Below are 24296 nucleotides of genomic sequence, written 5' to 3'. Positions count from 1 at the left end.
TCCTCCCACCTGGCTGGAAATTTCTTCTCCTGATTTGCTCCCCCGTCCTCCCCATCCCCATCTGATTGTGATTCCCAGAACTCCCTGGGTGGTTTGGGAGTGTTTCTGAAAGCATAATCCATGACCGTGGAAATGAATCATCCTACTTCTTGGGGGCCTTGAGAGCCAGTCCCCATCAGCAAGGGTAGAGTGGAGGGGCGGGAGAGCTCTGGGTGGTGGGTCTCTAACTGTAGTGTGCATCAGAGTCACTGGGGGCACCTGTGAAAATGATGTAGGTTCCTAGGGTCCAGATCCTACTAATTCAGTTGGTCTGGGTATGGCTCAGCCTTTGACTTTTTAGCAGGCTCCTCAGGAGCTCGTGCTGTGCGCCGTCCTCAGACCACCCCAGGCTTTGAAGCCAGGCTCATTGGATTGAAGCCCGCCCCGCCCACCTCCTTTGCTGGTTACATAACCCTGGATTCCTATAAAACAAGCCTTTAGGCGGGTGCCTCCCACTGCCCTCATCTTCTATCTTTTCCTCTGGCACACTTGGCATCAACTGTGTGTTATTTGCAGTTCCCCCCACCTCCCACCCCACTCAGTTCTCCCATCATAGTGGTTTGGCCTAGAATGCCCTATTCCACCAACCATGCACACCTCTCCACTGCCTGGTTCCCTCTTACAAAACCAGATGAGGCTGGCCGGGCGCAGTGGCTCATGCCTGTAATCCCAGCACTTTGGGAAGCCGAGGTGGGCGGATCACGAGGTTAAGAAATCAAGACCATCCTGGCCAACATGGTGAAACCCCATCTCTACTAAAAATACAAAAAAAAATTTAGCTGGCCTGGTGGCGCACGTCTGTAGTCCCAGCTACTCAGGAGGCTGAGGCAGGAGAATCACTTGAACCCGGGAGGCAGAGGTTGCAGTGAACCAGGATTGCGCCACTGCACTCCATCACTCTCTCTCTCTCTCTCTCTCTCTCTCTCTCTCTCTCTCTCTCTCTCTCACACACACACACACACACACACACACACACACACACACCAGATAAGAGAATTTGCTCCCTCCAGGAAGTTTCCCTTGACGTGCCAGGCTGCTGTCCATGCCCCACGCCTGCTGTTTTCAGATTGCCTTGGACTTGCACATGTTCCTTGTCCTGGCTGCTGTCCCTTCACTTCCACCAGATGGTGTGCTTCCTGGAGGCACAGGTTCTGTCTTTCATTAAGACTTGACCCATCTCAGGACATGTGAGTTCTCAATCAGCGAATGCTAAATGTGTTAACTGGGTATGGGCTATTCTGGTTTGGGATCTGGGATCCAAGATAGGGATGAGCAAGGGGCACTCTAGAAGCTCCACATGTGTGAGTGCAGCAGTCTTAACACAGTGGTACCGGTGTCTGTAGCCAGCATAGATGGGCTGTGTAGGCTCCTTGAAGGGTTTTAGGAGCCCTCAGCACATGCGGGTGGTGTGTGTGCATATGTAGGAAGGAAAGGTGGTGAGCTAGTCTAGACCATGGGCAAAGGCAATTTGTTCAAGGTGCTTTTACTTGAGTTTACTTCCAAAGCAGTAAAGAAGCAGACTGTAAATGAGACAGGAACGCAGGTGGGTAGATACACAAAGCTAAGTGGTCTGTGTAGTGTGCCTAGCGTGGGATGCAGCATGCATAGCATGGAGTGTCTGCCAAGTCAGAAGAGCACAGAGTTGTGGCCTGGTTCTATTTTATACCCGCAGTCCTGTCAGTACCTAGAAACAGCCTCCACTACCACGCCACATGTAACCTATGCTCTGGCAACACCCACATATTTCTAGATCAGACCTCCTCCCGGATCTTGGATTCATTTACCTAACTGTCTACTTGCTTACTCCATTTGGATGTCTCAAGACATCTCAAATTGAATATCTCCAAACCCAAGCTGATGTGCTCCACCCCACCCCAAACGTGCCCATCCATAGTCGCCTCATCTCTGTTAAAGGTAACTCGTATCTTTCCAGGCACCCAGGTCAAATACCTTTGAGTCATCCTTGGTTCTCTCTCACATCCTGTTTGCACCGTACCTTCAGAATAAATCCAGAATCCCACCCCTTTCTACCACCTCCACTATTAAGTTATCAGTGAGGTTTTCCCTGGCCATACCCTATTTCAAATTGCTAACCTAGCATGTTAGATTCACCTGGGGAACTGAAAAAATCCTGATGCCCACACTTTACCCAAACCAGTTACATCAGAATTTAAGGTGGGACTCACAGAGTCTTCAAGTGATACCAATGTGTAGCCAAGCTTAAGAACTTGGTCTTATTTTTAAAGTAGTATGAAAACTTACTTTCTCTCCTAAGCATTCTAACAATGGGTACTTTTTGGAATAAGACTATGTAAAACAGGGAACTCACTTTTAACTTTATAACAATTTATGTATTGTTTGTCTTTTTAAGACAAAAATATATGTTGGGTTTATAATAAAAATTTGGGTCGGGCGTGGTGGCTCACGCCACTCCCAGCACTTTGGGAAGCCAAGGTGGGTGGATCATTTGAGGTCAGGAGTTCGAGACCAACCTAGCCAACATGGTGAAACCCTGCGTCTACTAAAAATACAAAAATTGGCCGGGCGTGATGGCGGGTGCCTATAGTCCCAGCTACTCGGGAGGCTGAGGCAGGAGAATTGCTTGAATCCGGGAGGTGGAGGTTGCAGTGAGCCGAGATCAGGCCACTGCACTCCAGCCTGGGTGACAGAGCGAGACTCCATCTCTAAATAATAATAATAATAATAATAATAATAATAATAATAATATAATTTGGTGAAGATTTAATTAAATCAAACTGGCATCTGGGAGGTCTGGCCCCAGGTCTTCCCCCAGACTGAATGGTGACCACAGGTGAGCCCTTTCAATATCTGGGCCTTGGATTCCCCCTGAGGTGAAAGTGATCGGGTAGCCTGTTGGAGTCAGCCCTGTCCCATAGGCTATGGGTCTCAGGGTCCTCTTTCCCAATAACACCTCAGCTCACTTGGGGTATTTTCTGAGCTGGTCATGCCCACCAGGCAGATGGCAAAGCAGGGCACAGAAGCTGCTGAGCTCCATGGTGCCAAGGGCTGAGAGTTCTAAGCCAGGGCTGGGAGGCTGGAACTTATACCTGCAGAAAAAAAGTGTCCCTATTTCCATAGGCCAAAGAAAGTATCTTGTTTTTGATTTCTTGGAAGAGGAAGCACACTGGGCAAGAGGCATGAGCCGGGATGAAGTGGACTCCTCGTCTGGAGGTGGTGCCACATACCTTAGAGGGGCTCGTGGGAGCTACTGAGAATGTCCCCTAAGTCAGTATTCCTGCCTCATCTGAAATGCCAGTCTTCAGCCTCATCTACCGCACACTTGAGTCCATGAGATTTTAGAGTGGTAAGTGACCTTTGGGGTCTCAGTTTTCCTATCTGTAAAGGGAGTGGGCTGGACAATGAACAGCTGTTCTCCATTCTTTTGTTATTGGTTCCCATCCAGAGCCTCCCAGCTAGTTGTCTCAACATCCCAGGGGAGAAAGCATAGCTCTTTGTCCATTGGTTTATTTATTCAATTTAGGAATAATGAGTTTATTGTTTTATATGAATAACCATACTTATTTTAAAAGATCAAACTAAACTAAATAGTACAAACAAGTGAAATCTCTCCCCAAAGTCTACTATGGTGCTGTGCAACAGAAATATAATACAAACCACACATCGAATTTTAAATTTCCCAGTAGCTATTCTAAAAAGTAAAAATAGGGGCCAGGCACAGTGGTTCATGCCTGTAATCCCAGCACTTTGAGAGGCTGAAGTGGGCAGATCACTTGAGTTCAGGGATTTGAGACCAGCCTGGGCAACATGGCAAAACCCTGTCTCTACTGAAAACAAAAAATTAGCTGGGTGTGCTGGTATGTGCCTGTAGTTTCAGCTACTTGGGAGGCTGAGGTGGGAGGATCATCTGAGCTGGGGAAGTTGAGGCTAATAGTGAGCTGAGACTCTGCCACTGCACTCCAGCCTGAGTGACAGGGAAGGAGACCCTGTCTCACAAAAAGAAAAAAAGAAAAGAAAAGAAAAAAGAAAAAAAAGAGGTAAAATTAATTTAATTATAGTTTATTTAACTGAGTGCAGTATATCTAAAATATCATTTCAATATATCATTAATATGAAATAAAAACTAATGCAATATTTTACTTTTCTTTGTATTAAGTCTTTGAAATCTGGTATATACTTTAACATTTATAGCATATAACAATTAATATTAGCCATACCTCATGTGCTCAATAGTTGCGTATGGTCAGTGGCTACCATATTGGATATTAATGCTCTATCATATAAAGCAACTATCAGTAACCTCATCAACATTTTGTTAGATTAACAAAAATAATTCTACAAAAATGAAGAGTTTATGGATATTGTTTTCCCTGAATTTTTGCATATGTTCTTTATACTTGAAGGACAATTTTATGGGCTAAAAAAATCCTAGATCATATTTTCCTTTCTCCAGGACAATTGTGGACTTAGCTTCACTGAATTCTGCCAGTGAATGTTGTTATAGTGCAGCCTGAATGTTTTTCTCTCTTAAAGGTGACATTTTTCCCTACATGAATATCTAAAAATATCATTGCTTATCCTCAAGTTTCAGTAACTTAACAATATTTTAATATCATTCTGCATCATTTTGGAAAAGGAGTGCTTTTTCAGGCTGCATGTTTTTTAAAAGGGAAATTTTCCTGTATTATATCTTTGAATAAGTTTTCTGTTTCAATTGTGGACTTTTCTATTGAAGAGACATCAATTATGTCAGATTATCTTCACTTGTAAGTAGTTGTTAGAACCATGGGCACTGGAGTCAGATAATTTGAATTCCAGCTTTGCCATTCAATATCAGCATGACTTTGCACAAGGCATTTAATATCTATGTAACTACAGTTTCTATTTGGAGATAATAGTGGAAACTACCTGTGTTTGGAGTCCCCAACACCACACTCAGGTTAATTCTCTAAAAGGATTCATAGGACTTAAGTTTATACTTGTTACACTTAAGTTTACAGAAAAAAAAAATACAGAATAAAATTGTTGTTATATGTAAGTTTACAGCAAAAAGATATGGAAGAAAATTAACAAAGAGAAAATATGCATAGGATGAAGTCTGGAGGAAACCAGGAGCAAACTTGTGAGTGTCTCCTCCCTAGAGAGTAGCAGAGGATATGCTTAGTCCCTCCAACAATGATGCATGACAACACATGCAAAGTGTTGTCAACCAGGCAAGCTTACCCAGGCCTGGGCATCTCAGCTTTTTGCTGAGGATCATTCATAGGCATACACTGCCTGCATGACCTACCTCAGTTAACAAAGCTCCAGACCCCCAGAGAAAAAGGGGGCATTCACCATAAATCATTGCTAGTGTACACTATGTGGACTAACTGGTACAGTGTGGCCCAAGGCCTCAGGCATGCAAAAAACTTTCACTTTCATCATCCAGAAGAGTCTATGAGCTCAGTTCCCAGGAGGAGGCCAAAGATCAGTCCTGAAAACATACCTTTCTAGGAATGTGTAGGGTTATAACAACCCAGGCCTGCTGAGTTAACCCTTTCCCCAATACTATCTTATAGGATAGTGTTCATTAATATAGTCAACATATATCTATATTTAAAATACTTAAATTAATGTCAATAATTAATATCTGACACATGATAAACTAATATTTTAAAAAATAATTTGACTTTTTTTTCCTCTTTCTAGGCTATTGAGATTTATTTATTTATTTAAGATGGAGTCTCTCTCTGGTGCCCAGGCTGGAGTGCAGTGTTGCAATCTTGGCTCACTGCAACCTCTGCCTCCTGGGTTCAAGTGATTCTCCCACCTCAGCCTCCGTAGTAGCTGGGATGACAGGTGCACGCCACCATGCCTGGCTAATTTTTGTATTTTTAGTAGAGATGGGGTTTCACCATGTTGGCCAGGCTGGTCTCAAACTCCTGACCTCAGGTGATCCACCCACCTTGGCCAACCAAAGTGCTGGGATTACAGGCATGAGCCACCATGCCTGGCCCAGGCTATTGGTATTTACTATCCCCAACTTTAATTCTATGCTAGTAAATTGATTTGTAGCTCTGACTTGTTTCTTCCTTGATATTTTCAATTTATTTGCAATTTTTTTTTAGTGGTGTTACCTAGATCTTCAATTTATTTCTTTAATACTCATTTTAAGGGTCTTTTACGTTTTTATTTATTTTAAAATATTTATTTATTTATTTATTTATTTTCAGAAATGAAATCTTGTTATGTTGCCCAGGGTGGTTTTAAACACCTAGCCTCAAGCAATCCTCCCACCTTGGCCTCCCAAACTGGGATTACAGGTGTGAACCACTGAACCACTGAGCCCAGCCTAATGTCTTATTTTATTAAAGTTTTTGTTTTTTAAGCTAAAAGCCCTCCTGGAAATTTTTCCTCTTCTCAGATTTTCTTCCGAATTGAGTTCTTTGTGTCTATTTCCTTTCTCCAATGTCCTTTCCTTTTTAAATTTCTTCTTTTTTTCCTTTCTCCCCTCCATCCCTGCTTTATTTTCTTTCTTCCTTATAACTGCATGTGGTATGGTGCATAGCTACTCTGTCATTTCCCTTCATCTTCCTCATGCTCAGTTTGGGCAACTCTGCCCTGTCCTTTTGCTTATTCTAATTGGTGTCAATATATTCTCTTTGGTTTCCTTCTCACCATATCTGAGCTCTATTGTTATTGTTATTGTTATTCCCATCCCCTATCCCCAAATTGCAGTCTGAAGTTGCTTCTGTACACTTCTGTGGAGCCTAAAGTTATGGAGTTGAGGGAAGAAAGGAATGCTATTAGAGATGTCTCTTGACTATGATGGGCTGTCTGGGCTCTGCTCTCTGGAGATTTTCTTAAATTCCCGGAACCACAGATGGCTTCCTCTGGTGACGGGTTATTCCATTTATGAGAAAGTTTCCCTGGAGCTTTGGATCAGTCAATCAATTAGAAATTTGAGCCTTGGGGAATGGCAAGCCTTGGTGGACTTTTTATCTCTGCTGAGATTCTAAGCGCTTGGGTAGTAACAAGGGACTTGAATTTTCTGGGGATTCATCTTGACTTTTTGCATGCAGTTTTCTAACACTCCTCTCCAAAACTCATATTAAAATTTAATCCCTAATGTGGCAGTACTGAGAAGTGGGGTCTTTAAGAGGTGGTTGGCTCATGAATGGATTAATCCATTCACGGATAAATGGATTAATGGATTGTCACAGGAGTGGGACTGGTGACTTTATAAGATGAAGACAGACATAATTTAGCATGCTCAGCCCCCTCATCATGTGATGTCCTGAACTGCCTCAGGACTCTGCAGAGGGTCCCCATCAGCAAGAAGGCTTTCACCAGGTGCATCCCCTTGACCTTGGACTTCCCAGCCTACAGAACTGTGGGAAATAAAATTGGTTTTTAATAAATTACCCAGTTTCAGGTATTCTGTTAAGACACAGAACAAGAAGCCTACTCAGTTGTAAACAAGAGCCATTTCTTATGGAAAAGCAAGTATGAATCAGAGTGGAGCCAAGAACCCAGGCAATAGGACTGAACCTCTGGCAACAGGTACACAATTCAATTTCAGAATTGCCAGGGCTCAGTGATTGCTCTGAACTTCCCCTTTTAAAACAGTAGTGAACGTAGTAGTTTCCTGTGCCAATCTCGCCATTGCAGGTTGGGAGCATGTGAGGCAGAAGCATGTCTCTTTAATTCACAGGTTTTCAGATGGAGAGAAACTCTACCCATGGAACAGACCCCAAGACGCCTCTTTGCAGCTAGACTTGATGTAGATAAGCTCCAGAAACTGGAGCTGAGTTTGATGTCAAAATAGGATGAGGTGTGTGTTTGTTTGTTTGTTGTTTGAGACAAACTCACTCTGTCACCCAGGCTGGAGTGCAGTGGCATGATCACGGCTCACTGCAGTTTTGACCTTCCAGGCTCAAGCAATCCTCCCACCTCAGCCTCTTGAGTATCTGGGACTACTACAGGTGTGTGGCACCATGACTGGCTAATTTTTTATTTTTTGTAGAGATAGGGTCTTGCTATGTTGCCCAGGCTGGTCTCGAACTCCTGGATGCAAGTGATCCTCCCACCTCAGCCTCCCAAAGTGCTGGGATTACAGGCATAAACCACTGCACAAGGCCACGATTTTTTTTCTTTTTTTCTTTTTTTTAGTGGGAAGTAGGGCAGCAGGGGTAGGTCGGGGGCGTCTTGGAGGAAGTTATTATATTTTACATATAGGAAAAATTTTAACTACTCTGTCTCAGTTTAAAAACATGTCTGCAATTTTTCTGGGTCTTGTCCCATTGTGAATTGGGGTCAATCCCCTCTTTGAATCTGGGCTAACCTTGCTGACTCCATCATGATCAGCAGAATGTAGTGGAAGAGATGCTGTGTGATTTCTGAGGCTAGGTCAAAAAAGGCTGTGCTTCCATCTTGCACTCTTGGGATGCTGGCTCTGGGGGATGCTGATGTCCATGTGAAAAGTCTGACTACCCAGAGGCCACTGCTGAAAAGAACATGCAGTGGACACTGGTCAACAGTCCCAGCTGAGTTTAGCCTTTTAGTTTAGCCTTTCTGCCAAGGCCCTAAACATGTGATTGAAGCCATCCTGGGTCCTCCAGTCCAGCCCAACCCAGCCCAGTCCAGCTGGGTACCACAAAATGACCTCAGACATGGCCACAAGAAGCAAAAGAATTCTCCAACTAAACCCTGCCTGAATTACAGACCTAGAGAATCCACGTGCATCAGAAAATAGTTGTTGTTTTATGCCACTAAGTATGGATCCTCTTAGGCAGCTAACTGGAACAACTGGTGAGAATTTTCAGGACTTTTGTATTATTTCCTGTTTCTCCTGTACCTCTTCTGGGACAGAGCAGTTGGGGATAGGACCCGTGATGAAACACATCAGGATATTCTTTTTTTTGTTTTGTTTTGTTTTGTTTTGTTTTTGGAGACGGAGTCTCGCTCTGTCGCCCAGGCCGGAGTGCAGTGGCGCAATCTCGGCTCACTGCACGCTCCGCCTCCCGGGTTCACGCCATTCTCCTGCCTCAGCCTCCCAAGTAGCTGGGACTACAGGCGCCCGCCACCACGCCCGGCTAATTTTTTCTATTTTTAGTAGAGACGGGGTTTCACCATGGTCTCGATCTCCTGACCTTGTGATTCACCCGCCTCGGCCTCCCAAAGTGCTGGGATTACAGGCGTGAGCCACCGCGCCCGGCCCACGTCAGGATATTCTATATTTTTCTGTTGCTACTGCTTTTTGAAGTTTATGGAATGAGGTTCTACTGTTTCCCATGGTGGTTTACTGCTGCTGATTTTTTTTTTTTTTTTTTTTTTTTTTTTTTGCCTGTTTTTTTTTTCTCCTCTCCAATTCAATAGAAATCGGAGAATTAACATTCTGTCGTATAACTATCCTGCCATCTGCACTTTACTCAGTGATATTGTTTGGATTTGTGTTGCCACCCAAATCTCATGTCAAATTGTAATCCCCAATATCGGAGATGGGGCCTGGTGGGAGCTGGTTGGATCATGGGGGCAGATTTCCCCCTTGCTGTTCTCCTGATAGTGAGATCTCATGATATTTGATTGTTTAAAAGTGTATGGCACCTCCCCGCTCTCTCTTTCTCCCACTCCTGCCATGTAAGACATGTCTGCTTCCCCTTTGCCTTCCACCATGATTGAAAGTTTCTTGAGGCCTCCCCAGCTATGCTACCTGTACAGCTGGCAGAACCGTGAGCCAATTAAACCTCTTCTTTATAAATTACCCAGTCTCTGGTAGGTTTGTTTTGTTTTGTTTTGTTATTTTTTTTATTTTTATTTTTTGAGACGGAGTTTTGGTCTTGTTGCTCAGGCTGAAGTGCAATGGCGCGATCTCAGCTCACTGCAACCTCTGCCTCCCAGGTTCAAGCGATTCTCCTGCCTCAGCCTCCAGAGTAGCTGGGATTACAGGCATGTGCCACCATGCCCAGCTAATTTTGTATTTTTAGTAGATATGGGGTTTCTCCACATTGGTCAGGCTGGTCTTGAACCCCTGACCTCAGATAATCCGCTCCTCTCAGCCTCCCAAAGTGCTGGGATTATAGGCGTGAGCCACCGTGCCTGGCGTCAGGTAGTTCTTTATAGCAGGAGAATTCTTTATACCATGCAAGTTCTTTATACCATGGAGAATGGACTAATACACCCAGAAATCTATGTTTTAAATGAAAACTTATTTTTAAACAGTACAAAAATATTTTTAAAGTTTTTTATTTTCTTAATCATAAAGATAACATAAGAGATTAAATAGGTTGTATTAAAGAAAGAAAAAGAACGCCCATGTTCTTACAACACTAATACAATACCTGTTAACATTTTGTTTCTCTTTTTCTTAAAAAACATATCATTGTTTTTTTGTTTTTTTTTTCCTGTTGATTGAATGCCATCCCCTCCCCAAAGGTTTTTTTCGTTGTATTAGTTAAGCTAAACCACAAATAAGTATCATTTACGTGAGACGCTGTGCTAGGTGCTGCTGGTACAACTGAGAATACGTCAGATCCAGTCCCAGCCCTTTTTGATTTAGAGTCTAGCTGGTGAGGTCATTTGCCAAATAATGAAGCATAATCATCCCATAAATACCAATTATGGTGTTATAAAAAGAGGGTACTCAGAGAGAACTAAGAGGGTACAATTCATTTGCTTATTTTAAAAATTCCTTTAGATTCAGAGAGTATGTGTGCAAGTTTGTTACACGGGTATATTGCACGATGTTAAGGTTTGGGCTTCTAATGATACCATCGCCCAAGCAGTGAACATAGTACCCAACAGGTAGTTTTTCGACCTTTGCTCCCCTCCCTCCCCCATTTTGGAATCCTTAGTGTTTATGATTCACATCTTTGTGTCATTGTGAGGGTGCAATTTAGATACAGGCACAGGGACAGCTTCTGTGAGAAAGTGACCTCTAGGCTGAGCAGAAGGAGCTGGCAGGGATGTGGAGGGAAGACGTTCCAGGTGGCGGGAACAGCTCCATGTGGGGAGGAGCTCCCAGTGATGGAAGAGGCAGCCTTGTGGCCAGAACTGGTCAGCATGAGACAGGGTGACAGGAGGGCCTGAAAGAGGACCCGTGTGGCCATGGTAAGCCCACGGGTGATGAAGCCAGCGACACCAGGTGGACCTGGGTAAAGGAGTACAAATTTCACATTCAGAAGAATCAGAATCGACTGAACGCTTTTAGGCTGGTGGAGACACAATTAGCTTCCCTTCCTTCCCCCATACAATATTTACTTTTCACTGAGGTGTAATATAATGTATACAGAAAAGAGTGCATAAATGTATAACCCAATGAATTTTATAGGACATTACCAGCACCCCCTCCACTCATTACCCTAGAGTAACCACTATCTTGACTTCTAACTATTTGCCTGTTGTACTTTCTGTGTAAACGCAGTCATGCAGCAGGTGCTGTTTTCTATCTGGGTTTTTAACTCAACGTTATGTTTATGATGTTCATCCGTTGATTACATGTAGTTGTAGATCATATTTCCTTTTTTAAAAGATCGCACTGGCTGTAGCATGGAGAATGAGTAATTTTGAAATTAAGGAAAATATTAAACAACTAAGAATGGAAATAAAATTCAAGTCAATTTCAAAAAGAAATACAGGGACAGATTTTGCCAGACACCTGGTACATTTTGTTCGTTACTATATCTCCAGAATTTTCCTACCTCTTTCTCCAAATAAAGAGAATATTTAAAAGTTTTCTTTAAAACCCTGATATATAACATTTGCAATGTTCTCTACAGTTTGCAAAGTGTTTTCCTAATGATTTTCTGCTTTGAGCCTGCAAAATCTTATGAATGCCAGTACCATTTCCCTTTTACAGAAGAAATTGGCTCAAGAAGGTGAAACATGATGCTTTGTAGCTGAGGAATTTCCTCAGGTGTCACCATCCCCGTCCCTGAGAATTGGAATTTCAGGCGGGGGCGAGCTGCTGGCTCTGCGGGCAAACTCGCCCTATCCCACGCCGCCAAAGGGTCCACGCTTTCCAGCTGCGTAACACGGCCTGGCCCCGAGCTCTCTGGGCCAGGGGCAGATGCTTTCGAGTTGCAGCTCCCAGGGCAGTGCTGCCCTGGGACGCCCAGTGGATTTTCACGGCTTCCCTGGGTCTAAGTTCAGGACAGCTCCGCCTGAGGGAGCGGCCCAATCTGAGGATTCGCCGCCCTCGCGTGGTCAGACATGGGAATGGCAGCTTCTGAAACTCCTTGTGTGCTGCGTTTCTGGGGCTCACCAGGTGCATCAGTTTCGTAGGACCATGAAACCGTGGTGGTCTTGCCTCTGCCACAAGATAATGTGGGTTTGGGTCTCAAGATAATGTCGGCATGGTGTCCCATCTTTGGCATGAGTCCTACCCTTTCCAAGTGCAGTGGTGGCTGATTCAGTGGTGGCTGATTCAGAGGTGGCTCCCAGGGATATGATAGGCAAAGGAGGTTCGGTCTCTGCTCTCTGAAATTAGTCCTGGGCTCAGGAGGGAGGTGCAGGTGGGGCCTGGGGCTTTTCATGCCTGATTTCCCGCTACCCCTCTGGCTTCCTCCTATTCCTACAACCAAGTTAACTCTGAGACCTGTGGTTCCCAAGAAGACAGTCGATGTGGGGGAATGGCAAAACCAAGTACCAATTATAGCTACAAGGAATAATATAAAGGAATTATTCCAGTTTGTAGATTGGTATCATCAGCTTCTTGAGAAGCCTTTTGTGTAATTTATTGCAAAAATCACTACTTTAATGACAAAAATCCTTCATTTTAAATGCTACAAAATTTAAGAGATCGTTTGGGTTGATGCAGGCCCCACAGTTCTCTACAGGGCGATCACTGATGAGTGTATGTGAGCCAAATGCACAGGAGCTTATTCTTGAGAGTTCTCAGGAATTCTCTGGAATTATGAGAAGCATATCAACCGCTTCATCTGGGGGGCTCCACTTGGCATTTTACAGGGAGAGTTGGGCAGTTCTCTTCTCACGGCGAACAGATCTTACAGTGGCATTTATCCACATAAATATGAGAGCCGTGTGGGACTGGCTGTATGATGACGGGGATATCCTCCCACTGAATGAGCCTATTACCCAGGTCATGGTAAATTTGGGGGTTTAGGGGGCCCCTTTTACATGGGTGCCCCTCCCACAGAATCATACAACTGTTTGAGAAGGCTTCTCAACTTGCCATCCCTCATGGGTCTTACAGATGCCACTCCCTGCTGGGAACCAGGAAAGGTAAAATGGTCTGGGGGTAGGAAAAAAATAGTTCCTAGGACCAGAACATAAAATGTACAGGTTAATAGAATTATGAAATTTAAGGTGTTTAAACAGGCTTTATGTAAGGTACTTGTAATCCCTTTACCTAAATATCTTATGAAAATGGGTATTGTACAAAAATTAGCCATAGCATGTTTAAGTAAAGTTCCAGCAAAGCAACTAAAAAGGGGCCTATATAGCCAATCACTGCCTGCTGCATTTTATGCAATAATCAGGTCAAGTATATAAGACTAAAACTCACTTTGCACACAGATCGGTCTTACTATAATTTCTCTTTAATAGATAAAAAGGGGCTAGAGAAAGAGAAATTGTTTCAAAGGAAAAGTGTAACACTTGATACTAGATTTCAGCCCTAAATTTTTTTTTGAGTGAGACTGAATCATGTATTATTTCTTGGCTGCAATAATCCTCTAGAGAGTACCAGATTATAATTTTTCTTCATATCTTTAGTTGGTGCCCTATTGGATGGAATAGGTTCCCTTTCCTGTTCTAATCCACAGATACTTTTTTTTTCTTAGACGGAGTTTTCCTCTTGTCACCCAGGCTGGAGTGCAATGGCATGATCTTGGCTCACTGCAAACTCCACCTCCTAGGTTCAAGCGATTCTCCTGCTTCAGTCTCACAAGTAGCTGGGATTACAGGCACCTGCACCACGCCTGGCTAAGTTTTTGTATTTATAGTAGAGACAGGATTTCACCATGTTGGCCAGGCTGGTCTTGAACTGCTCACCTTACGTGATCCACCCGCCTCGGCCTCCCAAAGTGCTGGGATTACAGGCGTGAGCCTCTGCACCCGGCTGGTGTAAGTCTTTTGACTCTTGGTCCCTTATCCATAGGGAATCCCATTGAGGAACAGGATGGACCGGGGGCAGGCAGCCATGGCATCCCAGCAACACTATGGGACATAACGAAGATTTGCTGGCCATTGATGTTGCCTCTGGCAATTCTTGGCCAGAAGCAGGAGAATATAAACCAAAAATAAAATTCTAAGCTCCCCTCATCCCTCACCCGCCACCACAACCATCTAAATGAGCTTCCTCCTCAGCCAGGGCACTCCTAAAATTTAACCTCAAAGACTGATTCAGGCCATGACAGGAAGTGGGGGTCGGGCATGCCTCGTTAGACTCTCCGGCATTAACATCAACACAGACCTTAAGCCCAATAAGAAGCATGTACAATCTATTCTCTCTGAAGCCTGCTACCTGGAAACCCCGTCCCCCCACTCCAGTTGTCCCACCTTTCCGGACCAAACCAATGTATTTCTTAAATGTACTTGATTCAAGTCTCCTGTCTTGCTGAATCCCAACCATGTTGGGCACACATTCTCCGGATCTCTTGAGGTCTGTGTCCCGGGCTGTGGTTACTCATATTTGGCTCGGAATAAATCTCTTCAAATATTTACAGAGTTTAACTCTTTCCATGGACATGGGGGAGCACCTGTTGGAGACACAGCATCTTATCCCCCAGACCTGCTGAATCAGAATCTGCATTTCAAGAAGATGCCAGGCAGTTCGCAGGCATATGCACATTTATGTTGATGAAAAGAGTCCAACTCTGTAAAATATTTGAAGAGATCTATTCTGAGCCAAATATGAGTGACCAATGGCCTGTGACACAGCCCCAAGAGGCCCTGAGAACACGTGCCCAAGGTGGTCAGGCTATAGCTTGGTTTTATACATTTTAGGGAGATGTAAGACATCAGTCAGTACAAGTAAGATGTACATTGCTTTGGCCCAGGAAAGTGGGATAACTGGAAGCATGGGGTGGGGGTGCTTCCAGGTCGTAGGTGGATTCAAATATTTTCTGGCTGGTAATTGGTTGGGAGTTTATTTAAAGACCTGGAATCCACAGAAGGCATAGAAGGGAGTGTCTGGATTAAGATAAGGGGTCATAGAGACCAAGGTTCGTATTACGCAGATGAAGCCTCTAGGTAGCAGGCTTCAGAGACAATAGATGGTAAATGCTTCTTATCAGACTTAAAAAAGTGCTAGACTCTTAGTTAATTCTCACCTGAATCAGGCAAACAACCTGCAAAGGGAAGGGGATTCTCTCCAGAATGTAGATTTTCCCTGCAAGAGACAGTTTTGCAGGGCTATTTCAAAAATATGTCAAATAAATATATTTTAGGGTCAAATACTTTGATTTCTTTCAGGTCCTGCTCTCTGACATGTGGTACTGTACCAGAGTGAGGCTGAAATTTGGTATCCTATTGCTAGTCTGTTTTGTTAGTCTTAAGATCTCTGTTTTAATGTTACTGCTGGTCAGTTGTGCCTGAATTCCAAAGGGAGGTGAGTGCAATGTGGCGTGTCCAATCCCCCCTTCCCATCGTGGCCTGAACTAGTTTTTCAGGTTTCTTTGGAATCCCCTTGGCTGGGAAGGGGGCTGCACTCCATCGACTGGGGGATTTCGAATTTTATTTTTGGTTTACAATAGTAAGTAAAATGCTTTCCTGAGTTCTGAGAGTCATTCTAGTGAGTTATCCAACTTGAGGGGGGATTGTGGAACACTGAAATTTACATAGTCAATCAGTCAGAAGTGTGAGTGACTCCTGGAATTTGCAATTTGTATCTGAAGTGAGAGCAGGTCTTGTGGGATTGAGCCCTTAATCTGTGAGGTCTGTGCTGTAAACCAAAAATAAAATTCTAAGCCCCCTACCCATCTGAATGGACCCCTCTTCTTGGCCAAAGGCATTTCAAAGTTAACCTGTAAAACTAGTTTAGGCCATGATGGAAATGGGGAGTTGGACATTAACACTAACATAGAACTTAAGCTTATAAGAAGCGTTTACGGCCGGGCGCGGTGGCTCAAGCCTGTAATCCCAGCACTTTGGGAGGCCGAGACGGGCGGATCACGAGGTCAGGAGATCGAGACCATCCTGGCTAACACTGTGAAACCCCGTCTCTACTAAAAATACAAAAAACTAGCCGGGCGTAGTGGCGGGCGCCTGTAGTCCCAGCTACTCAGGAGGCTGAGGCAGGAGAATGGCGTAAACCTGGGAGGCGGAGCTTGCAGTGAGCTGAGATCCGGCCACTGCACTCCACCCTGGGCGACAGAGCAAGACTCCGTCTCAAAATAAAATAAAATAAAATAAAATAATAAGAAGCGTTTACAACCTATTCTCTTCGAAGCCTGCTACCTGGAGTCTTAATCTGTGTGATGAAACCTTGGTCTCCACAACCCCTTACCTAACCCAGACATTCCTTTCTATTGATTCCAGATCTTTAGATAATAACCAATTGCCAATCAAAAAATCTTTGAATCCACCTGCGATCTGGAAGCCCCTCCCATCTTTCTGAGCCAAACCATTATACATCTTATATGTATTGATTGATGTCTTATGTCCCCCTAAAATGTATAAAATCAAGTTGTAGGCCGACCGCCTTGGGCACACGTCATCAGGACCTCCCCTGAGACTGTGCCACAGGCACGTCCTTAACCTTGGCAAAATAAACTCCAAAATTGAGACTTGTTTCAGATACTTTTGGTTTACAGTGCTAACTCAGGAATTAGTGTCAGAAGTGAATTAATTTGTAGACACCTAGTTGGTGTTGGAGAATTTGTTGGTGTTGGAAAAGATACTGTTACTGGAAAGAGGTCCCAATCCAAACCCCAAAAGAGGGTTCTTGGACCTCATGCAAGAAATAATTCAGGGTGAGTCCATAGAGTAAAGTGAAAGCAAATTTATTAAGAAAGTAAAAGAATGAAAGAGTGGCTACTCCATAGGTAGAACAGCCCTGAGGGCTGCTGGTTGGCTATTTTTATCATTATTTCTTGATTATTTGCTAAACAAGGGGTGGATTATTCGTGAGTATTCCGGGAAAAGGGTAAGCAGTTCCTGGAATTGAGGGTTCCTCCCCTTCTTAGATCATATAGGGTAACTTCTTGACATTATGTTGGCATTTGTAAAGTGTCACGGTGCTGGTGGGAGTGTCTTTTAGCATGCTAATGCATTATAATCAGCATATCATGAGCAGTGAGGACGACTAGAGGTCACTTTTGTTGCCATCTTGGTTTTGGTGGGTTTTGGCCGGCTTCTTTACTGCCACCTGTTTTATCAGCAAGGTCTTTGTGGCCTGTACCTTGCGCCGACCTCCTATCTCATTCTGTGATTTAGAATGCCCAACCTCCTGGGAAAGCAGCCCAGCAGGTCTCAGGCTTATTTGGCCCAGCTCCTATTCAAAACGGAGTCACTCTGATTCAAATGCCTCTGACAATACCCCGTATTCGGTATTAGGAAAAAGCTCTCCCGACTCACTTATCCCTGTTCTTTGGTGGCTAAGGTGAGGCCCAGGAACAGGGGAGAAATGAGTTTAGGTAGTTCCTCCCCAAGACCCTTACCAGTTATCTGTATTTTAAGAATTCTCTGGCCGGGTGCGGTGGCTCACAGCTGTAATCCCAGCAATTCGGGAGGCCAAAGCGGGTGGATCAACTGAGGTCAGGAGTTCGAGAACACCCTAGCCAACATGGTGAAACCCTATCTCTACTAATAATACAAAAATTAGCCAGGTGTAGTGGTGCATGTCTGTAATCCCAGCTACTTGGGAGACTGAGGCAGGAGAATCGCTTGAACCTAGGAGGCAGAGGTTGCAGTGAGCCAAGATTGTGCCATTGCACTCCAGTCTGGGCCACATAACTGAAACTCCATCTGCAAAAAAGACAGAAGGAAGGAAGGAAGGAAGGAAGGAAGGAAGGAAGGAAGGAAAGAAAGAAAGAAAGAAAGAAAGAAAGAAAGAAAGAAAGAAAGAAAGAAGAAGAAAGAAGAAAGAAGGAAGAAAGGAGGAAGGAAGGAAGGAAGGAAGGAAGGAAGGAAGGAAGGAAGGAAGGAAGAAAGAAAGAAAGAAAGAAAGAAAGAAAGAAAGAAAGAAAGAAAGAGAAAGAAAGAAAGAAAAAGAGAAAGAAGGAAGGAAGGAAGGAAAGAAAGAGAGAGAAAGAAAGAAAGAAAGAAAGAAAGAAAGAAGGAAAGAAAGAAAGAAAGAATTCCCTGTAGAAGCCAGATTCTTCAATGATTGAGTTGTGGCTTAATGGTATCTTGTCCTGGCTCCACCACTTACTAGCTGTGTGGTTTGAGTAAGTTACTCATTCTTAGTTTCCTCATCTGTGCAGTAGGGATGCCTGCCACACAGATTCTTTGCTCATTTTTTACTAAAATGTCTTATTCTCAAAGACTTTGTCTACCTACCTCCTTCCTCCAAGGAAAAAAAATCCAATGTGAAATCATGATTTATTTCCCCATTCTAAAAATTAATCAGAAGGATCTGGAACAGCCGAGCTGCCTGAGGCACCTGTAGGCAGAGAGCAAGAAACTTGTTCTGTATTCTGAGAATTTGCTGGAGGTTTGCTCGAGGGCCAAGGCGTGCTTCTCTCAGGCTGTTGGGATATTAGTAATAACTCCAAGCCCTTACTCTCCTATGTCTCAACTACTATCCTCTCCAGATCTTTGAGTGTCTTCAGCCTGGTGAATCTCACAGCATGAGAGTGCTGCATGTTAGAGCTAGATTCCTAATAAGGAGGTGCCCCATGGTCAAATACACATTTTTCTAAGGAACTTAATTATCCTCATCCTATTCAATGACTGCAGCACCATCCCCAGCACCAATGAGTCTGAGCAGATTAATTCATTTGACAAATATTTGCCAAGTACCTACAAGGCATCATTCTCCATGAACACATAGCTGTAAAGAAAACACAGCAAAGGACCCTACCCTCTGGGGGAGGCAGGCAATTGAAAAATAAGGAGATAATATGTGGGTCATGACAAGCATTTTGAAGACAAAGTAGTGGAAGGGGAGAGGGAGTCATGGGGGTAAAGGAGGTGCTGCTCTTTTATGTAGACCTGTCAAAGAGCAGAACCTGTAGAAAGTAAGTGAGCATCATGACCAGCCGGGAGAAGAGCAATACAAGAAGAAGACGTCGTTAGTGCAAAGCCCTCAGGAAGACTGTGCCTGATGTGTTTGCACAGCAGCGATGAGGCCAGTGTGGCTGGGGCTGAGTGGTGGGGTGGGGGAGTGGAAGATGATGCGGTCAGAGAGGCTGTGGGGACAAGACTTGTAGGACTGTATAAAAACTTAGGCTTTGGAAGAGAGATGGGAAATGACAGGAACATCATGATCTGATTCAAATTGTCACAGGATCCCTCAGGCTGCAGTGTGGAGAGTGGCCTGTAGGGGACCAAGGGTGGAGACAGAGACATGAAGAAGTCTGTGGCTGAGTGAGTAGGCTACTGCACCAGTCCAGGCAAACACTGAAGGCCTGCGTATATGTGTTGTTCCCTCAGTCTGTCTCAGGTCTCTTGAGTGGTAAGAATGCTTTGCTCTGTTGAAGATGATTCTGTTCTTTACATAAGTAATTAAATGTCTTTCCTTTGCTGTTTCCTGATACCTAAATGCAGTAATATATGCTCATGATAGAAAACTTAGAAAATAAAAAAAGTATTAAACAAGTAAAGATTTCCAACTCGTACAACTCAAAGGAAACAGATAAATCATTCTACTTTAGAGCTCTAAATGTACAGGAACTCATTGGTTGGATCATCAGAAGGTGAAGAGGGAAGAGTAGCAACCCCAGGTGGAGCTACGCAGCAGGCGAGGCTGCCCTCAGGAACCACAGCCTTCCCTTTCCTAATGATTTCTACTCTGTGGCACCCACTCTTCCCTCCTCAGGGCTCTGGTGTTACCCTCCTTCTGGGTCTCCATCAAATCTGCTCTCAGCAAAAGATCCAGCGCATTCATCCACCCCCAAGGGACAGGGCTTCACCTCAGGACAAGGGTGAGATTAATGAGGTCTTGGACACAGAATTTAAGAAGTCAAAAAACTCAGCCATCAAGATAAATTGCATTCTAATGCAATGGTTTAAAAAATTAAAATTAATTTTAAAAGTCCATGAACAAAATATAAACATTTAAAATAAAGACAGGGTCCAACCTTGCACCTGCACAGTCCTGCCTTGTTCTCTGCACCCTAACTCAACCCTGCTCAGTCCAAGAGCTTTGGATCTAAATATGAGTCATTCCAGGGACTTCAAGGTCAAGTTAAAGTGTTAATCATCTACCAGAATGTGATTTCTAGCTTCAAAAAGAGAACACCTTCCACATCAATGCAAATCTTCTCGTTTCACTAGGGTTTTTTTCCCCCTCTGTTTACCTGATGGTTTACTAAAGAGGTGAAGAAGTCTGTGGCTGAATGAAGACATTGAATAATTGCAGAGACTTAAATTCCAATCTTAAATATTCATCAAGGTATTTTACCTTTTTTTTTTTTTTTTTTTTTTGAGATGAAGTCTCAATCGGTTGCCCAGGCTGTAGTGTAGTAGCATGATCTCAGCTCACTGCAAACTCCGCCTCCCAGGTTCAAGCAATTCTCCTGCCTCAGCCTCCTGAGTAGCTGGGACTACAGACACATGCCACCACACCCGGTTAGTTTTTGTATTTTTAGTAGAGACAGGATTTCTCCATGTTGGTCAGGCTGGTCTTGAACTCCTGACCTCAGGTGATCCACCCACCTCAGCTTCCCAAAGTGCTGAGATTACAGGTGTGAGCCACTGCACTTGGCCATGCTGGTTGTTTCTGCTGCTTGCTGTGTAGACCTCTGTGATGACCATCCTCTTAGTTGACCCTCCTGTGTCTAGGTAGCCCTGTCACCTACCTTCTACCTGGAGCCCTTCCTTCCCAGGTCCTTCTTCAACACCAGCTCCAGAATCTGCAAGACCTTTGGGTATGGCCTCTGCAGAAGGAAGGAGAACCACTTCCTGGAGAAGCAGGAGTGAGCCAGGATCTGCTGTGGGAGACAGCCAGGACCCCAGGGCATGGGGCAAGGCGAGGAGCAGGTCTGGAGGGAAGATCTGAGGCAAAGAGGTAGAGTTCACAGGCCCTACACCCCTTGCACCTGCACAGTGTCCCTCCTCTGATGCTGAGGCTCTCGCTGCCTTCCGAGGAGGAAGTGGCGATGTGTCCTGTGAAACTACAGACTTAACACATTTTCCAAAAGCCCACTTGGCAGGAGGTCACTGCTAGAAGCACCTCTGAAATAATCTGAGCCGTCTTACCTGTTCCCCTTTTTCAGATGGGAACACTGAGGCAGCCACCTTGCAGAGTGAGTCTGCAGTGCTCCTGAGCCACCACCACCCAGGCAAGGCAAACTCACTGCCTTCTTGTCTGTCACCTTGACTGCAGGGAGGACCAGGGGTGCTCATTTCTGGAGGGTCTAGGATCTGCCAGCTGCACAGTGTCCAAGTCAAGGGCTTCAGCAATGACAATTAACAAATTCCTTTCTCTTTGCAGAGAGCCTGTCACCTGTGCTGCCTTGAGATGCTGATGTCTGAGGATGCCCCACACAGGGCCTGTGGCTGCCTTCTGAAATAGTGCAGCACCTTCTCTGCTTCCTCCTCAACCCTCTCCTTCACGGCAGAACTCTGCCTCCTTCCTGTCCCCATGGGCTTGTTTCAGCACTGTATTTGATAAACTGAGTACCACAAGAGCACAAACCACATTCCTTTGTTCTTTCATCACGTTATCCCCAGCACTTAGCACAGTGCCTGGCACAAAGGAGGCAGTCTGTAAATATTTGTGTAAAGAATGAATAAAGGAGGGCATGAGCACATCTCCTTTGCCCAGGACGGATGACAGGCTGAGGGTTTGAATCCAGGACTCTCTGACCCTAGCCCTCATTCTCACTACATCCTCACCTTCATCCTCTACCCTCCACCCCCTCACTGGGTTCTTTGGGGATGGCAGGGGTGGAGTTTCTGGCGTCCGGTTCTGAGCATCAGTGCTGCCAAGCGGTGGTGGCAGGGGGGGATTTCATGAAAGAATCCCCCATGCTCCCCGTGATGTTGGATTTTTTTTCTTGTCTGTGTAGGTTCAGGCTTTGTCTCTCCGGCCTTATACAATATTTAAATACATTCATTTTCCAATTAAATGAACTGGATTGGATCCTGTTGTTTGCAACTAAGAATATTAATATTGGGTGATACTTCCCAATATTTTGCAGAACAGCATCATCACCACTTTTCCTGCCATCAGACTGGGCTCTACCAGTTGTAAGAAGAAAACCCATTACAACACCTACCTCCTTTTTTTGTTTTCTTTGAGATGGAGTCTCGCTCTGTTGCCCAGGCTGGAGTGCAGTGGTACAATCTCAGCTCATTGCAAGCTCCGCCTCCCAGGTTCACGCCATTTTCCTACCTCAGCCTCCCGAGTAGCCGGGACTACAGGCGCCCGCCACCACGCCCGTCTAATTTTTTTGTATTTTTAGTAGAGATGGGCTTTCACCGTGTTAGCCAGGATGGTCTCGATCTCCTGACCTCATGATCTGCCCGCCTCAGCCTCCCCAAGAACACCTACCTCTTAACACAAAAACCTGAGTGATGTTTCAACATTAAAGCCTTTTTTTTTTTTTTTTTTTTTTAAACTTTTGGGCCAGGTCAGATTTACGGGTAGGTTGTTCTCCTGGACCCTCTGAAGGAAAAGGGAAGGAGCATGAGGGTCAATTGTCTGCTTATCCAAGAAATCCCCTTCCCTAAAGTTATATGTGTGTATGTGTGTGTGTTGTGGGGTGGTGGTGGTGGTCTGTTATTTCAGTTACAGCAATAACAACTACCCATTTAGTGGACACTAGCCATGTAGCAGGCTCCATGCTTAGCCTTTTACATGCATTATTTCATTTAATTCCCAAGAATCCTGTGAAGGAAGGTGCCTTATTGTCCCCAGTTTACAGAGGGGGATATGGAAGCATGGTGATGTCACGTAACTGGCATGTTGTTTTCCTGGGGCAACTAGAAAAAAGGACTACAGACTGACTGGTTTAGACAACTGGAATTTACTCTCTTAAATTCTGGAGGCCAGAAGTGTGAGATCAGGGTGTCCACAGGGCTGCATTCCCTCTGAAGAAGCTGGGGAAGGATCTGTTCCAGGCCTCTTTCCTGGCTTCTGGAAGTTCCTTGACTTGTGGTCACGTAAATCCAATCTTCACATAGTGTTCTCCTGTCTGTCCCCTTTTTAAAGACACCAGTCATATTGGATTAGGGCCCATGCTGATGACCTCATCTTAACTTGATTACCTCTGTAAAGAGCCCATCTCCAAATAAGGTCACATTCGGAGGGACCTGGGGGTTACCACTCCAGTAGTTTTTTTGGGAGGACACAGTTCAACCCATAACAGCAGATAAATGGCAGAACCCGGGCATATGCAACAGACCCAAAGGCTTCATCCTTTGGGAGGAAGATTGTGTAAATTAAGAGCCCAGACTTTCCAGCCAGGCTACAAGAGTCCAAATTCTGGGTTTGTCTTAATTTGGGAATTTGGGGATCTAAGAAGCAGCTTATTAGGCAAGGTGGGCGTGGGGGTGAGAAAGGGTGAGGCATCAAGCCCCTCATCACTGTTTGTGACTGAGCTTAATCCCATCGGGAATGCTGGGGGCAGGGCCAGACAATTCCTCACAGCACCTATTGCCCCCTTTCCCTAGGAGAGGAAGTGTTTACGCACCAGTGGAGCTATTCGGGCACCAGTCTCCGTATGGACTGAGGGTTTCTGGCTGATCTGGGCCTGGGCCCTCCTTGTGTGGCTTCCAAGGCAGCCCTCAGGCAGAGAGATGCAGACACTAGCATTTGGAAATCAGCTGGCGGCACCGAAGGTGTCAGGTCCGGGGTAAGGGTAGGGCACATATCTTCTGTTACGCTCTGTATGTGGCTTTGAACAAGTGATTTAACTTGTATGTGTACTCTGTACCTGTCTTCTCCCTGTGTGGGGTTGTTGTAAAGCTAAGTGAATTAACACATGCTGAGCCCTTGGACCATGTAATGACTGCAACTTAAACATTAACTATGATTATTAGTGACTAAATGATACTGCCCCCTACTGGAAAATGAGTGACCTGGCCATCAGTTAGAAACACTTGTGCTGGACGGCATTTGGGAGGGAATCTGATCCAACTTCCTGATTTCACAGATGAGGAATTCAGACCTAAGAAAGAGAAGTATCTTGCCCAATGTCACCCAGCTAACATATATGATCATTATA

The 24296-nt window shown here is 44.7% G+C and overlaps 1 long non-coding RNA gene across 1 annotated transcript; it reads left to right on the top strand.

Annotated features, from left to right (window-relative positions):
* The first annotated feature begins 566 nt into the window (after positions 1 to 566).
* On the top strand, positions 567 to 21898 carry LOC140710252 (uncharacterized). Its single transcript, XR_012091203.1, has 4 exons — positions 567 to 1226; positions 3139 to 3364; positions 20912 to 21133; positions 21560 to 21898. It is a non-coding gene; the product is annotated as an uncharacterized lncRNA (long non-coding RNA).
* Positions 21899 to 24296: the final 2398 nt, after the last annotated feature.

The sequence above is a fragment of the Chlorocebus sabaeus genome, chromosome 2 (genome assembly GCF_047675955.1).
Source record: "Chlorocebus sabaeus isolate Y175 chromosome 2, mChlSab1.0.hap1, whole genome shotgun sequence".
Lineage (NCBI taxonomy): Eukaryota > Metazoa > Chordata > Mammalia > Primates > Cercopithecidae > Chlorocebus > Chlorocebus sabaeus.
This window is presented reverse-complemented; position numbering and strand designations above follow the sequence as displayed.